Consider the following 16,012-nt stretch of genomic DNA (forward strand, 5'->3'; position numbering starts at 1 on the left):
CACCACCCTCCACCTACCATCAACCTTACTGTAAGGTGCAGCAACCTCTCCACCATCCTCCACCCACCATGAAACATACTGCAAGGTGCAGTAATCACTCCACCAGCCTCCACTGACCGTCAACCTTACTGTAAGGTGCAGCAACCTCTCCACCAACCTCCACCCACCGTCAACCTTACTGTGAGGTTCGTCAACCTCTCCACCAGCTTCCACTCACCGTCAACATTACTGTAACATGCAGCAACCTCTCCACCAGCCTCCACCCACTATCAACCTTACTGTAACATGCAGCAACCTCTCCACCAGCCTCCACCCACTATCAACCTTACTGTAACATGCAGCAACCTCTCCACCAGCCTCCATCCACTATCAACCTTACTGTAAGGTGCAGCAACCTCTCCACCACCCTCCACTCACCGTCAACATTACTGTAACATGCAGCAACCTCTCCACCAGCCTCCATCCACTATCAACCTTACTGTAAGGTGTAGCAACCTCTCCACCAGCCTCCAACCCCCATCAACATTACTGTAAGGTGAAGCAACCTCACCACCAGACTCCATCCACTATCAACCTTACTGTAAGGTGCAGCAACCTCTCCACCACCCTCCACTCACCGTCAACATTACTGTAACATGCAGCAACCTCTCCACCAGCCTCCATCCACTATCAACCTTACTGTAAGGTGCAGTAACCTCTCCACCAGCCTCCACCTACCATCTACCTTACTGTAAGATGCAGCAACCTCTCCACCAGCCTCCACCCACCGTTAACCTTACCTTGAGGCACTTAACTGATAGCGACTTTTTCTGTAGCGACATCAGCATAATTGTCAATTTCGTACCAACTTGTTATCTTGGTCGTGTGTGACTCTCCATCGTACATGTTATATTCTTTTCTCCTACTTATCTGGTTAGTGCTTGGGGTGTCTATAGTGACCTGGGATGCTATGTAAATATATGTGAAAATGACATGAACGTACCTTGGAAAATCTTCAGAAAAACCTTGAAAACAGCAGCGGGAACCTCCGTGCCAATGCGTAGTCGACGGTATATTTTCAAAACGAAGCGAAGAGGATACAACGGTGAAATAGTAAGTGCCGGTTGTCTAAGAAAGTAACTCATAAGAAACTGAAAGTCCAGTAACCTTCATTGTGAAAGGTATGTAGATTTGAGTGGAGAAAGTAGGAGAGTTATACGGAAAAGTAAACGTAAATATGAAACGTACATCGATGAAATTACCGAAAGTGATCTTAAGGAGTTGTACAATTATGTTAGAAGGATGAGAATCATTAACCTGTCAATAGGTCTATTAATTAAGAAAGCGGTAACATGGTTCAATATAAAGAAGATATGGCGAAAATATGGAATGACTTTTTTCCTTCTGCATTTACGATCGAAGACACAACCCATATCCCGAATCAGTTTTATTGATTAAATAGAGTAACATACCGAGGACTTATACTCACCAATCAAAGGAATGAAAATATATAAAACGGCAGACCTTGCTAAGTTTCATCCGGGAATGATGAAAGAGCGAAAAATGCGATAGTTAAACGCTTAAGTGAGCTTTACAATAAGTCACTTGCTGCAGGAAAAGTTCCAGATGAATGGAAGTTTGCCAATGTAACACTAATATTAAAAAAAAATAATAATTCACTGCCCTGAAATTGTCGTCCTATCAGCTTAACGTCTGCAGTTAGAAATCCATCATTAGAGACAAAACTATAAACTGATTAGGGAACAAACACGTAGTAAACAATTCTCAGTTCGACGAAATCGCTCATGTTTGACTAATCTGCTTAATTTCTTGTGTGGTATAATCAATATGTATGATAAAAGTAAACAGTCATGTTGACAGGGATAAGACAAACAAAGTAGGCGGTGGTGTCCAGGTCTTTGTTAATTTAAATCCACTAGAACAGATCTGTTGTAGCCATTGGGAACGAAGACTTCATTTTTGTCAAAATTTAAGATAAACTACGTAAGAAAATAACGATAGGACGATTTATAGACCCCTACACAGACACAAGAGGTAGAGGAAAAATTGTATGGTCAGCTAGCAGGAATATGTATTAAATTTGATTCTATCACAGTGGGAGATTTTAACACACTGGGATCTAACTGGGGAGAATCCCCTTCCAGTAGCTCCAGGGCCACCTGAACACTACTTAAATTGGCTTGATAATGATCTAATCCAATTAGTCGAGAAATCTACTTGTGACGACAATATATTAGATTTAGTTCTAACTACAATTGAGGATCTCGGTGATAATGTTGAAGTTGAATTAAAGTTTTGAACAAGTGATCACCGACAAAATACATTTACTACATGTAATGTTGGTCAACAGTACATGTAATGTTGGTCAAAATGATGTGCAGATTTTGATAATCTTAGTCGTTCTTTTGACAGGCAAACCTGGGGTGATATTGTCATGAAACTGACATGAACATACACAAAAAATTAAAAGCAGCAGCGAGAACATATGTAGCAATGCGTGGTAGACGGTGGATTTCTAAAACGAAGCCGAGGTGAATGATGAAGTAAATATATGTCTGTTGTCCAAGAAAGTAGCTCACAAGAAACTCAGAAAATCCAATAACCAACATGTAAGAGTAAGGTACGTAAATCTGCGCAGAAAAAGAGACTTATACGACAAAGTAAACGTCAATATGAAGTGTATATTGTTGAGAACAGTAAAAGAAACCTTAAGAAGTTTTACAGTAATATTACAGGCAAGAGAGTCATTACAAAATCAATGGGTCCATTGATTAGATGGTGACTTGTTTCAAGACAAAGAAGCCCTGACAAGAATATCAAATATTTTCTTTTACATTCGTATTTACGATCAAAGACTCAACCCATATCTCAAATCCAGTTTCAGCAATAAATGGCAGGCCCTAAAATGTTTTATCTGAGAACACTGAAATGAGATAGGTAAGCCCATGACTGTTCTTTTCAATAAGTCACTTGCTACAGGAAGAGTTCCAGATGAGTGAAAGTTTGCCAAATGTAACACCGATGTTCAAAAAGTTAATAAGTCACTGCCCGATTATTATCTTCTTATTAGCTTTACGTCTGTAGTTGAAAAACGTGTGGAAAACATCAATCGAGATAATCTAATCTACAAATGAACTTGAACGTCTACAGCTACAACTGACGTGGATGCACTAATCGACTGGGCTCATAAGTGGCATATGAGTTTTAATTTGATAAGTGCCAGGTTTTACATATCGACAGAAAAATAAAACCAAAGACAAGCTACAGTATGAATTACGTTCAACTGTAGGCAGAGAATAAGGAAACAGACTTGAGTGTTATAATCTCTGGTGACCTAAAGCCAAGTAAGTTGTGCAGAGAAATAGTGAGAAAAGCTAACAAGATACTTGCTTTCATTTAAATCCAAGGAAATGATCCTTACTGTTTACAGTGAACTGGTACGTCCACATCTTGAATATTGTGTTCAGTTTTGGTCATCCTGCCTGATGAAGCTCACAGACAGAATGGAGAGAGTCCAGCGTCGAACTACCAAGATGATTCCCAGAGTAAGAAATAAATCTTACGAGATGATTTTATATGACTTAAATCTTTTTATTTAGAAAAGAGGTTGAGGTGATCTAATACAATTATTCAAAATCATCAAAGGCTTTGATAAACTTGATCTATCAAATGATCGAAGACTTAGTTCGTTTAATTTTACTCTTACTAATGGATATAAACTCGTGAGGAAACGATTTACCTAGAACGAAGCAAAGTACTTTTTCTTCAGCAGGATTATTAACATATGGATAAATTTGCCAAGGAGAGCGGTTTCATCTAGTAAAGATAGTTCTGTTTATGAATAGATTTGATAAATATTTCGCTTCAGGCCCACGACTTTCATTATATGCGCCTGCATAGTCAAAGTGACATTTTCCAAATAATTTCCCTTAGAATTATCTGTTTCCTTTTTAACTCTTACCACACTAGTCTGTGAGTTCTTGATATATTCCATCATCTCAAACAGTCTCGAAAAGACCCATTGTTCGGTTTTTGTTTAAGTTCCTTTGTGTTTCTTTCTATTTGTTTTTGTATCTACTTAGATTTACGAAAAGCTTTCAATAAAGCTCCTCATCGAAGGTGACTTAAAGAATGTTACATAGCAATGATAATGTTGTGCTTTAGTGAAGAGGAAATTGGTGTATTAGCCGTAAGAAAAGACGTGATAAATGGTCAAGCCTCAGAATGATTGGTCGTAATAAGTGATATACCGCAAGGATCAGTCTTGAGACTGGTAGAGGATGTGTGAATTAGATGTTTGCTTTGAAAAATGTGTGTGAGAAATACTTAGAAAAGCAAAGAGATTTGTTTGTAGCATTTATAGATCTGGAGAAGGCATATGATAGAGCTGATAGAGATGCTCTGTGGAAGGTATTAAGAATATATGGTGTGGGAGGCAAGTTGTTAGAAGCAGTGAAAAGTTTTTATCGAGGACGTAAGGCATGTGTACGGGTAGGGACAGAGGAAAGTGATTGGTTCTCAGTGAATGTTGTTTTGCGGCAGGGGTGTATGATGTCTCCATGGTTGTTTAATTTGCTTATGGATAGAGTTGTTAGGGAGGTGAATGTAAGAGCTTTGGAAAAAGAGGCAAGTATGCAGGTCTCTTGTGGATGAGAGAGCTTGGGAAGTGAGTAAGTTGTTGTTCGCTAATGATACAGCGCTGGTAGCTGATTCGGGTGAGAAACTGCAGAAGCTGGTGACTGAGTCTGGTGAAGTGTGTGAAAGAAGAAAGCTGAGAGTAAATGTAAATAAGAGCAAGGTTGTTAGGTACAGTAGGGTTGAGGGACAAGTCAAGTGGGAGATAAGTTTGAATGGAGAAAAACTGGAGAAAGTAAAGTGTTTTAGATATCTGGGAGTGGATTTTGCAGCGGATGGAACCATGGAAGCGGAAGTGAATCATAGGGTGAGAGAGGGAGCGAAAAGTTCTGGGAGCGTTGAAGAATATGTGGCTGATGTGGGTGAGAAACTGCAGAAGTTGGTGACTGAGTTTTGTAAAGTGTGTGAGAGAAGAAAACTGAGAGTAAATGTGAATAAGAGGAAGGTTATTAGGTACAATAGGGTTGAGAGACAAGTTATTGGGATGTAAGTTTGAATGGAGAAAAACAGGAGAAAGCGAAGTGTTATAGATGTTAGTGGATTTGGCAGCGGATGGAACCATCGAAGCGGAAGTGAATCACAGGGTGGGGAAGGGGAGCGAAAGTTCTGGGAGAGTTGAAAAATATGTGGAAGGGAAGAACATTATCTCGGAAAGCAAAAATGGGTATGTGTGAAGGAACAGTGGTTCCAATAATGTTATAAGGTTGCAAGGCTTGGGCTATAGATAGAGTTGTGCGGAGGAGGGTGGATGTGCTGAAAATGAGATGTTTGAGGACAATATGTGGTGTGAAGTGGTTTGATCGAATAAGTAATGAAAGGGTAATAAAGATGTGTGGTAACAAAAAGAGTGTGGTTGAGAGAGCAGAAGAGGGTGTTTTCAAATGGTTTGGTCACATGGAGATAATGAGTGAGGAAAAATTGACAAAGAGAATATATGTGTCGACGTGGAGGGAAAGAGGCGAAGTGGAAGACCAAATTGGAGGGGGAAAGATGGAGAGAAAAAGATTATGGGTGATAGGGGCCTGAACATGCAGCAGGGTGAAAGGCTTGCAAGGAATAGACTGAATTGGAACGATGTGATACACCGGCGTCGACGTGCTGTCAATGGATTGAAGCAATGCATGTGAAGCGTCTGGAGTAAACCATGGAAAGTTCTGTGGGGCCTGGATGTGGAAAGGGAGCTGTGGTTTCAGTGCATTATACATGACAGCTAGAGACTGAGTGTGAACAAATGTGGCCTTTGTTATCTTTTCCTAGCGTTATCTCGCGCATATGCCTCTCTCTTCACTTTCACTAATAATCTTACTTCTTCATCCCACCACTCACTGCCCTTTCTAATCAACCCACCTCCCACGCTTCTCATGCCACAAGCATCTTTTGTCCAAGCCATCACTGCTTCCCTAAATACATCCCATTCCTCCCCCACTCACCTTACCTCCTTTGTTCTCACCCTTTTTCCATTCTGTACTCAGTCTCTCCTGGTACTTCCTCACACAAGTCTCCTTCCCAAGCTCACTCACTCTCACCACTCTCTTCACCCACTTCTGTTTCAGGAGTAGTGCTACTCCTTCCCTTGCTCTTGTCCTCTCACTAACCCCTGACTTTACTCCCAAGACATTCCCAAACCACTCTTCCCCTTTACCCTTGAGCTTCGTTTCACTCGGAGCCAAAACATCCAGGTTCCTTTCCTCAAACATACTACCTATCTCTCCTTTTTTCTCATCTTGGTTACATCCACACATATTTAGACACCCCAATATGAGCCTCCGAGGAGGATAAGCACTCCCCGGGTGACTCCTCCTTCTGTTTCCCCTTTTAGAAGGCTAAAATACAAGGAGGGGAGGGTTTCTAGCCCCCCGCTCCCGTCCCCTTTAGTCGCCTCCACACGTGAGGAATGCTTGGGAAGTTTTCTTTCTCCCCTAACCCCAGGGATATTTTCGCCCCCTCCCCCACCCTATGATTTACCTCCGCTTACATGGTTCCATCCGCTGCCAGATCCACTCCCAGATATCTAAAACACTTTACTTCCTCCAGTTTTTCTCCATTCAAACATACCTCCCAATTGACTTGACCCTCAACCCTACTGTACCTAATAACCTTGCTCTTATTCACATTTACTCTTAACTTTCTTCTTTCACACACTTTACCAAACTCAGTCACCAGCTTCTGCAGTTTCTCACATGAATCAGCCACCACCGCTGTATCATCAGCGAACAACAACTGACTCACTTCCCAAGCTCTCTCATCCATAACAGACGGCATACTTGCCCCTCTTTCCAAAACTCTTGCATTCACCTCCCTAAAAACCCACCCATAAACAAATTAAACAACCATGGAGACATCACACACCCCTGCCGCAAACCTACATTCACTGAGAACCAATCAGTTTCCTCTCTTCCTACACGTACACATGCCCTACATCCTAGATAAAAACTTTTCACTGCTTCTAACAACTTGCCTCTCACACCATATATTCTTAATACCTTCCACAGAGCATCTCTATCAACTCTATCATATGCCTTCTCCAGATCCATAAATGCTACATACATATCCATTTGTTTTTCTAAGTATTTCTCACATACATTCTTCAAAACAAAGACCTGATCCACACATCTTCTACCACTTCTGAAACCACACTGCTCTTCCCCAATCTGATGCTCTGTACATGCCTTCACCCTCTCAATCATTGGTTCAGTTAATTGACAGCACGTCCACCTAGTTATACCTCATCGTTCCAATTCACTCTATTCCTTGCGCACTTCTCACCCTCCTGCATGTTCAGGCCCCGATCGCTCAAAATCTTTTTCATTCCATCCTTCCACCTCCAATTTGGTCTCCCGCTTATTGTTCCCTACACCTCTGACACATAATCCTCTTTGTCAGCCTTTCCTCACTCATTCTTTCCATTTGTGTAAACCATTATAACACACCCTCTTCTGCTCTCTCAGCCACAATTCATTACCACACATCTCTCTTACCCTTATATTACTTACTCGATCAAACCACCTCACACCACATATTGTCCTCAAATATTTCATTTCCAACACATCCACCCTCCTCCGTACAAGCCCTTGCTTCACAATCTTATATTATTCCTGGAACTACTATTCCTTCAAAGATACCCATTTTTGCTCACCGAGATAAAGTTCTCTCTTTCCACACATTCTTCGTTGCTCCCAGAACCTTCGCCCCCTCCCCCACCCTGTGACCTACTTCCGCTTACATGCTTCCATCCGCTGCTAAGCCCACTCCTAGATTTCTAAAACACTTCACTTCCTCCACCTTTTCTCTATTCAAACTTACATTCCAATTAACTTGTCCCTCAACCCTGCTTGTCCTAATAACCTTACTCTTATTCACATTTCATCTGAACTTTCTCCTTTCACACACGTTTTCAAACTTCTGCAGTTTCTCACTTGAATCAGCCACCAGCGCTGGATCATTAGCGAACAACAACTGACTTACTTCCCAGGCTCTCTTCTTCCCAACAGACTTCATACACGCCTCTTTCTCCAAAACTCTTGCACTTACCTCCCTAACCACATCATCGATGAATATATCAAACAACCATGGGGACGTTACAAACCCCTGCCGCAGACCTACCTTCACTAGGAAACAATCATTCTTCTCTCTTCCTATTCGTATACGTGCTTTACATGTATGGTAAAAACTTTTCACTGCTTCTAGCAACTTCCACCCCATATACTCATAAGATTTTCCACAAAGCATCTCTATCAGCCCTATCTTATGCCTTCTCCAGACTTATAAATGCTACACACAAATTTATCTGTTTTTTCTAGGTATTTCTCACACACATTCTTTAAACACTTGATCCATACATCGTCTACTACTTTTGAAACTACACTGCTACTCTCCAATCTGATTATCTGTACATGCCTTCACCCTCTCAATCAATGATTTCCCAGGAATACTTAACAAACTTATGCCTCTGTAATTTGAACACTTACCTGTATCCCTTTTCCTTTGTACATTGGCACTATGCACGCATTCCGTTAATCCACAGGCACCTCACTTTGATCCATACATACACTGAATATCCTTACCAGCCAGTCAACAACACAGTCACCTCCTTTCTTAATGAATTCAACTGTAATACCATCTAAACCTGCCGTCTTGCCTGATTTCATCTTTCACGATGATTTCACTACCTCTTCTCTCTCAACCAAACCATTTTCTCTGACTTTACCCCTTCGCACACCACCCCAACCAAAATACCCTACCTGTGCCACTCTATCACCAAACATTCAACAGTCTTTCAAAATATTCACTTCATCATCTCTATAACTACCTGTAACCACTTCCACTTTTGCCCCCTTCACCGATGTTTCCATTTGTTCTCATGTCTTTCGTACTTTATTTACCTCCCTCCAAAACATTGCTTCATACTCCGTAAAGTTTAATGACACTCGCTCTCTTTTTCAACCACTGCACCTTCCTCTTAACCTCCTGCCGCTTTCTCTCATACTTCTCCCATCATTAGCACTCTTTCCTTTCCACCTAAACGCCTACCTTTCTCATTCACTAGCAACGTTACTTCTTCATCCCACCATTCACTATCTTTTTTATTCTGTCCACCTCCCATCTTTGCATGCCACATGCAACTCTTATACATGCGACCGCTGCTTCCCTAAATGCATTCCATTCCTGACCCACTCCCCTCACCTTTCTCTCACCTTTTGCCATCCTACACTTAATATCTCCTGGAAATTCTTCTTACAAGTCTCCTTTCCAAGCTTACTTACTCTCACCACTCTCTTCTTTTCTGTATGGGCTCCTCTTTTTCGAAAACCTCTACAAATCTTCAACTTCGCCTCAACAAGATAGTGATCAGACATCCCACCAGCTACCCCTCTCAGCACTTTTACGTCCAAAGGTCTCTCTTTTACACGCTTATCAATTAATACCTGGTCTGATCACTCTCGATTACCCTTCCTACTCACATACGCATGACTGTGTATGTCTCTCACTTCAAACCAAGTCTTCCCAATCACCAGCCTTTTTTCGGTACACAATTCCTCAAGCTCATCACTATTTCCATTCATAACTCTGAGTTCTCCACGCGTATCATTTATACCCTCAACTGCCACTTTTCTTACTTTCGCATTTAAATCACCTATCACCAATACTAGGTCTTGTTCTCCAAAACTGCTGCCACACTCACTCAACCGCTCCCAAAACATATGCCTTTCATGATATTTCTTTTCATGGCCAGGTGCGTAAACACCAGTAATCACCGATCTCTCGCCATCTACTTTCAGTTTTACTTACATCAATCTGGAAATTGCTTCCTTACACTCTATCACACACTCCCACAACTCCTGCTTCATGAGCAGTGCTACTCCTTAGCTCTTGTCCTCTCACTAACCCCTTACATTACTCACTAGACATTCTCAAAACATTCTTAACCTTTACCATTCAGCTTCATTTCACTCAGAACAGTAAAATTCAGTTTTTTTTTTCTTGAAGTATACTACTTAGCTCTCCTCTCTTTTGATCTTGGTTACATCCACACACATTCAGACATCTCAATCTGAGCGTTCGAGAAGGATGAGCACTCCCCGCCAGGCTCCATCTTCTGTTTTCCCCATTAAGAATTTAAATACAAGAAGGGATTGCTTCTAGCTCCCTGCTCCCAACCCCTTTGGTTACCTTCCACTACCTGCGGGGAATACGGAGAATATTCATATGATAAAAGCACTGTTTTTCAGTACCTGTCTTACGCTAAGTTAGGAGAATAGGGCAACACCAAGCATTTAGACTATCATGCTTTTCCACATTTTTGTTATTTGATGCATAAAATGTCTTCCTGGCTGTCCGGCAAGCCTTGTTCATAAATCAATTAGGATAACATAACAGCCTTAAGTTACGTCTAATATGATTAAATTCGTCTACCAAACTTGTGGGATCACATATGCGGTAATTCTCTTAAAAACTGACATAACCACAGACATTTTTACAAAAGTATCATGTACTGAAAAATAATGAATACCACTTATATATTCGCCACCCCATCATCAAACACATTGAATACTCCTTCAAAATTCTCACTCCATCTCCTCCTCATGATTTCCGCTTGCTCATTTACCTTCTACACCGATGTTCCCTTTTGTTTTCTTGTGTTTCGCACAGTATCACCCTCCTTCCAAAGCAATTATTCTTCCTGAAGATTACTGATACTCTCACCTAAACTTTCATATGCCCTCTTTTTCAACCCTGCACTTTCCTCGGCTTCCTGACGCTTTCTCTTGTGCATATCCCAATCATTTGCACTCCCTCCCAGTACGTAACGCCCATATAGATCTTATATCTGTCACTAGCTACTTTACTTCTTTATCCCACCACTCACTACACTTACTAATTTGTCCACTTCCTACTTTCCGTATGCCACACGTATCTCTCACACATGCCAACAGTGCTTCCCTAAATATCTACTATTCCTCAACCACTTACTTAGCTTCGTTTACTCTTACCTTTTGCCATTTTGCACTCAATCTCTCTTGTTATTTCTTTGCCCAAATCTCTTTTCCAAGCTCACTTACTTTTGCCACTCTCTTCTGACCTATAAGGTTTCCTCTTTCCCGAAGATTTCCACAAATCTTCACATTCGCCTCCGCAAGATAATGTCCAGACTTCCAACAGCTGCCCGTTCCAGGACATTTACATCCAAAAGTCTCTCTTTTGTACATCTGTCAGTTAGTACGTAAACCAAAAATGCCCGCTGACTCTGTCTTCTACCCACATTATGTCCCAGTTTTTAAACCAGATATTCACAGTCGCCAGCCTTTTTTCAGCACAGAAAGCAACAAGCTGTTCACCATTTCTATTTTCATTACTGAATACCCTCTGACTCCCCACCCACCTTTATACCATAAACTACCACATCCCTCTCCTTCGCATTCAAATCACCTATCACTAATAAGCGGTCTCGTCCACCAAAGCTCCTGACACACTCACTCTGTTGTTCCTAAAACACTTGCTTCTCGTTATCTTTATTTTCGTGGCCAGGTGCATAAGAACTAATGATTATCTATTTCATTGCAATCCACTTTAATTCTACTCATATGACTTTGAAGATATCTTCATTACACTCTTTCTCACATTCCCACAACTCCTGCTTCAGGAGTAGTACTATTCCTTCCTTAGCTCTTGCCCTCTCACCAACCTCTGAGTTTACTCCAAAGACATTTCCAAGCATTTCTTCCCCTTTACACTTGAACTTCATTTCACTCAGAGCCAGAACATCAAGGTTTCTTTCCTCAAACATGCTACCTATCTCCCCTTTCTTCTCGACTTTGTTATATCCACACACATCTAAACATATACTAATAAACATCATTTTCGGGGGATTGGTAGAGGGTGTAAGGAGATAGACTGTAGGGAGTGGATGTAGGGAGACTATATGAAAAGAGGATGGGAGAGAGGTTGTGGGAAGATGGTGTAGGGAGATGTAGGAAGAGAGGGTAGGGAAAGAATGTAGGAAAAGTGTGTATGGAGAGGATGTAAGGAGAGGGTGAAGGAAGAGAATGCAGGGAGAGATTGGAGGGAAGGGTGTAGGACAAAGATGTAGGGAGAGGGGACATTGAAAAAAAAACCTGGAAGCAAAATTAGCGCCAGAAGTACAACAGATGTGTTTGCCGAGCCACCAGCAACTGTGGAACTTAAAAACACGGGAGGTAAGTTTTGCTCTTTGCTCGTCATAGTTTATATCACCAACATCCTTCTTAAAACGTACATTCAATCTCTGCAGAGGATTATGACGAGGCGACAAAGATTCCAACCAACAACGTTGGCTGAACGTGTCAGGCTGGTGTGGATGTGGGTGGATGGCGTACCTACCCGCATCATAGCACGAGAGACGGGCATCAGTGTTAATACCGTCTGCAGGTGGCTCAGGCGCTGGCAGAGAGAAGGAAATGTCAACACAAAACATCGAAGGCGGACGCCAGGCAAGAAGCTTGAGCCGGAAGCAGCTGATGATTGCCTCCTGCACTGTCATTTTACAACGCCGCCTGTTTACATTCCTCACACTCCTCATAATCCTCAGTTTTTGATATAGTCAGACTGGATATAAACGAACTTACAGAGTACCAAAATAATCCCCCCGTTTTTCGGAACACGTTCACCAGAATCAACAGTTATGTTAGCGAGGAACTATAGAAAATTAAAAGATGTGTCTTGTGCATTTGAACGTGAAGAGATTGGCTGTTCCCTGGTAATTTCAATGTGAAGAAATTAGCTGTTCTCTGGGAATTTGAACGTGAAGAACTCGGCTGTTCCCTAGTAATTTCTTATAAAGAAGGATGACAACTCAGTTATCATTAAAACATATATAATGAGCCATTCATATACTCTAGTCTCAGGTGCTAAACTCATCCGATGATCGACTGTAAACATTATCAACATACTACATCCCTTAATGACCAAAGGAGAATCAATTTAACAGACTACAGACATCAGAGTCCCTATTTAGGAACAACGGAACATGAAAAAGAGCATAACAATACTTTTGAAATCATTAACAAAAATAAAACACATAAAACATGACTGTCGCGATGAATGAGTAACACAATGTTGACAGCTCATTGATATGCTCATTCCATATCCATACTTGTCTGTCTATTTCACAATATTGGTGCATATATATATATATATATATATATATATATATATATATATATATATATATATATATATATATATATATATATATATATATATATATATATATATATATTTTGCTTTGTCGCAGTCTCCCTCGTTAGCGATGTAGCGCAAGGGAACAGACGAAAGAATGGCCCAACCCACCCACATACACATGTATATACCTACACGTCCACACACGCAAATATACATATCTATACATTTCAACGTATACATATATATACACATACAGACATATGCATATATACACATGTACATAATACATACTATCTGCCATTATTCATTCCCATCGCTACCCCGCCACAAATGAAATAGCAACCCCCTCCCCCCTCATGTGCGCGAGGTAGCGCTAGGAAAAGACAACAAAGGACACATTTGTTCACACTCAATCTCTAGCTGTCATGTAATAATGCACCGAAACCACAGTTCCCCTTTCCATATCCAGGACCCACAGAACTTTCCATGGCTTACACCAAACGCTTCATATACCCTGGTTTAATCCACTGACAGCACGTCGACCCGGGTATACCTCATCGTTCCAATTCATTCTATTCCTTGCACGCCTTTCACCCTCCTGCACGTTCACGCCCAATCACTCAAAATAATTTTCACTCAATCTTTCCACCTCTAATTTGGTCTCCCACTTCTCGTTCCCTCCACCTCTGAAACATATATCCTCTTGGTCAATTTTTCCTCACTCAATCTCTCCATGTGATCAAACCATTTCAATGCACCCTCTTATGCTCCCTCAACCACACTCTTTTTATTACCACACATATCTCTCACCCTATTATTACTTATTCGAACAAACCACCTCAAATTACTTACATGAACAAACCACCTCACACCACATATTGTCCTCAAACATCTCATTTCCAGCACATCCACCCTCCTTCCCACAACTCTATCTATAGCCCACACCTCGCAACCATATAACATTGTTAGAACCACTATTCCTTCAAACATAACCAGTTTTGCTTTCCGAGATAATGGTCTCGACTTCCACACATTCTTCAACGCTCCCATAACTTTCGCCCCCTTCAGCACCCTATGATTCACTTCCGCTTCCATGGTTCCATCCGCTGCCAAATCCACTCCCAGATATCTAAAACACTTCGCTTCCTACAGTTTTTCTCCACTCAAACTTACCTCCCAATTGACTTGTCCCCTAACCCCACTATACCTAATAACCTTGCTCTTATTCACATTTACTCTCAGCTTTCTTCTTTCACACACTTTACCAAACTCAGTCACCAGCTTCGGCAGTTTCTCAGAGGAATCAGACACCAACGATGTATCATCAGCGAGCAGCAACTAACTCACTTCCCAAGCTCTTTCATCCACAACTGACTGCATACTTGCCCCTCTTTCCAAGTTCTTGAATTAACCTCCCTAAAAACCTACCCATAAATAAATCAAACAGCCATGGAGAAGTCACACACCCCTGCCGCAGAACTACATTCACTGAAAACCAATCACTTTCCTCTCTTCCAACACGTACACATGCCTTACATCCTCGATAAAAACTTTTCACTGCTTCTAACAGCTTGCCTCACACACCACATATTCTTAATACCTTCCACAGAGCATCTCTATCAACTCTATCATGTGCCTTCTCCAGATCCATAAATGCTACATACAAATCCATTTGTTTTGCTAAGTATTTCTCACATACATTCTTCAAAGCAAACACCTGATCCACACATCCTCTACCACTTCTGAAACCACACTGCTTTTCCCCAATCTGATGCTCTATACATGCATTCACCCTCTCAATCAATACCCTCCCATATAATTTACCAGGAATACTCAACAAACTTATAACTCTGTAATTTGAGTACTCACTCTTATCCCCTTTCCCTTTGTACAATGGACACTATGCAAGCATTCCGACAATCCTCAGGCACCTCACCAAGTGTCATACATACATCAAATAACCTTACCAACCAGTCAACAATACAGTCACCCCCTTTTTTAACTCTCATTTGCCCTCTTTTTCACCTCTTGCACCTTTCTCTTGACCTCCTGCCTCATTCTTTTATACATCTCCAACTCATTTGCATTATTTCCCAGCAAAAATCGTCCAAATGCCTCTCTCCTCCCTTTCACTAATAATCTTACTTCTTCATCCCACCACTCACTACCCTTTCTAATCTGCCAACCTCCCACGCTTCTCATGCCACAAGCATCTTTTGCGCAAGCCATCACTGCTGCCCTAAATACATCCCATTCCTCCCCCACTCCCCTTACCTCCTTTGTTCTCACCTTTTTCCATTCTGTACTCAGTCTCTCCTGGTACTTCCTTACACAACTCTCCTTCCTAAGCTCACTTACTCTCACCACTCTTTTCACCCCAACATTCTCTCTTCTGAAAACCCCTACAAATCTTCACCTTCGCCTCCACAATATAATGATCAAACATCCCTCCAGATGCACCTCTCTGCACATTACGTCCAAAAATCTCTCTTTCGCGCGCCTGTCAATTAACATATAATCTGATGATGCTCTCTGGTCATCTCCCCAACTTACATACGTATACTTATATATATATATATATATATATATATATATATATATATATATATATATATATATATATATATATATATATATATATATATATATATATATTCTTTCTTTCAAACTATTCGCCATTTCCCGCGTTAGCGAGGTAGCGTTAGGAACAGAGGACTGG

This window comes from Panulirus ornatus, chromosome 25 (assembly GCF_036320965.1).
Source record: "Panulirus ornatus isolate Po-2019 chromosome 25, ASM3632096v1, whole genome shotgun sequence".
Lineage (NCBI taxonomy): Eukaryota > Metazoa > Arthropoda > Malacostraca > Decapoda > Palinuridae > Panulirus > Panulirus ornatus.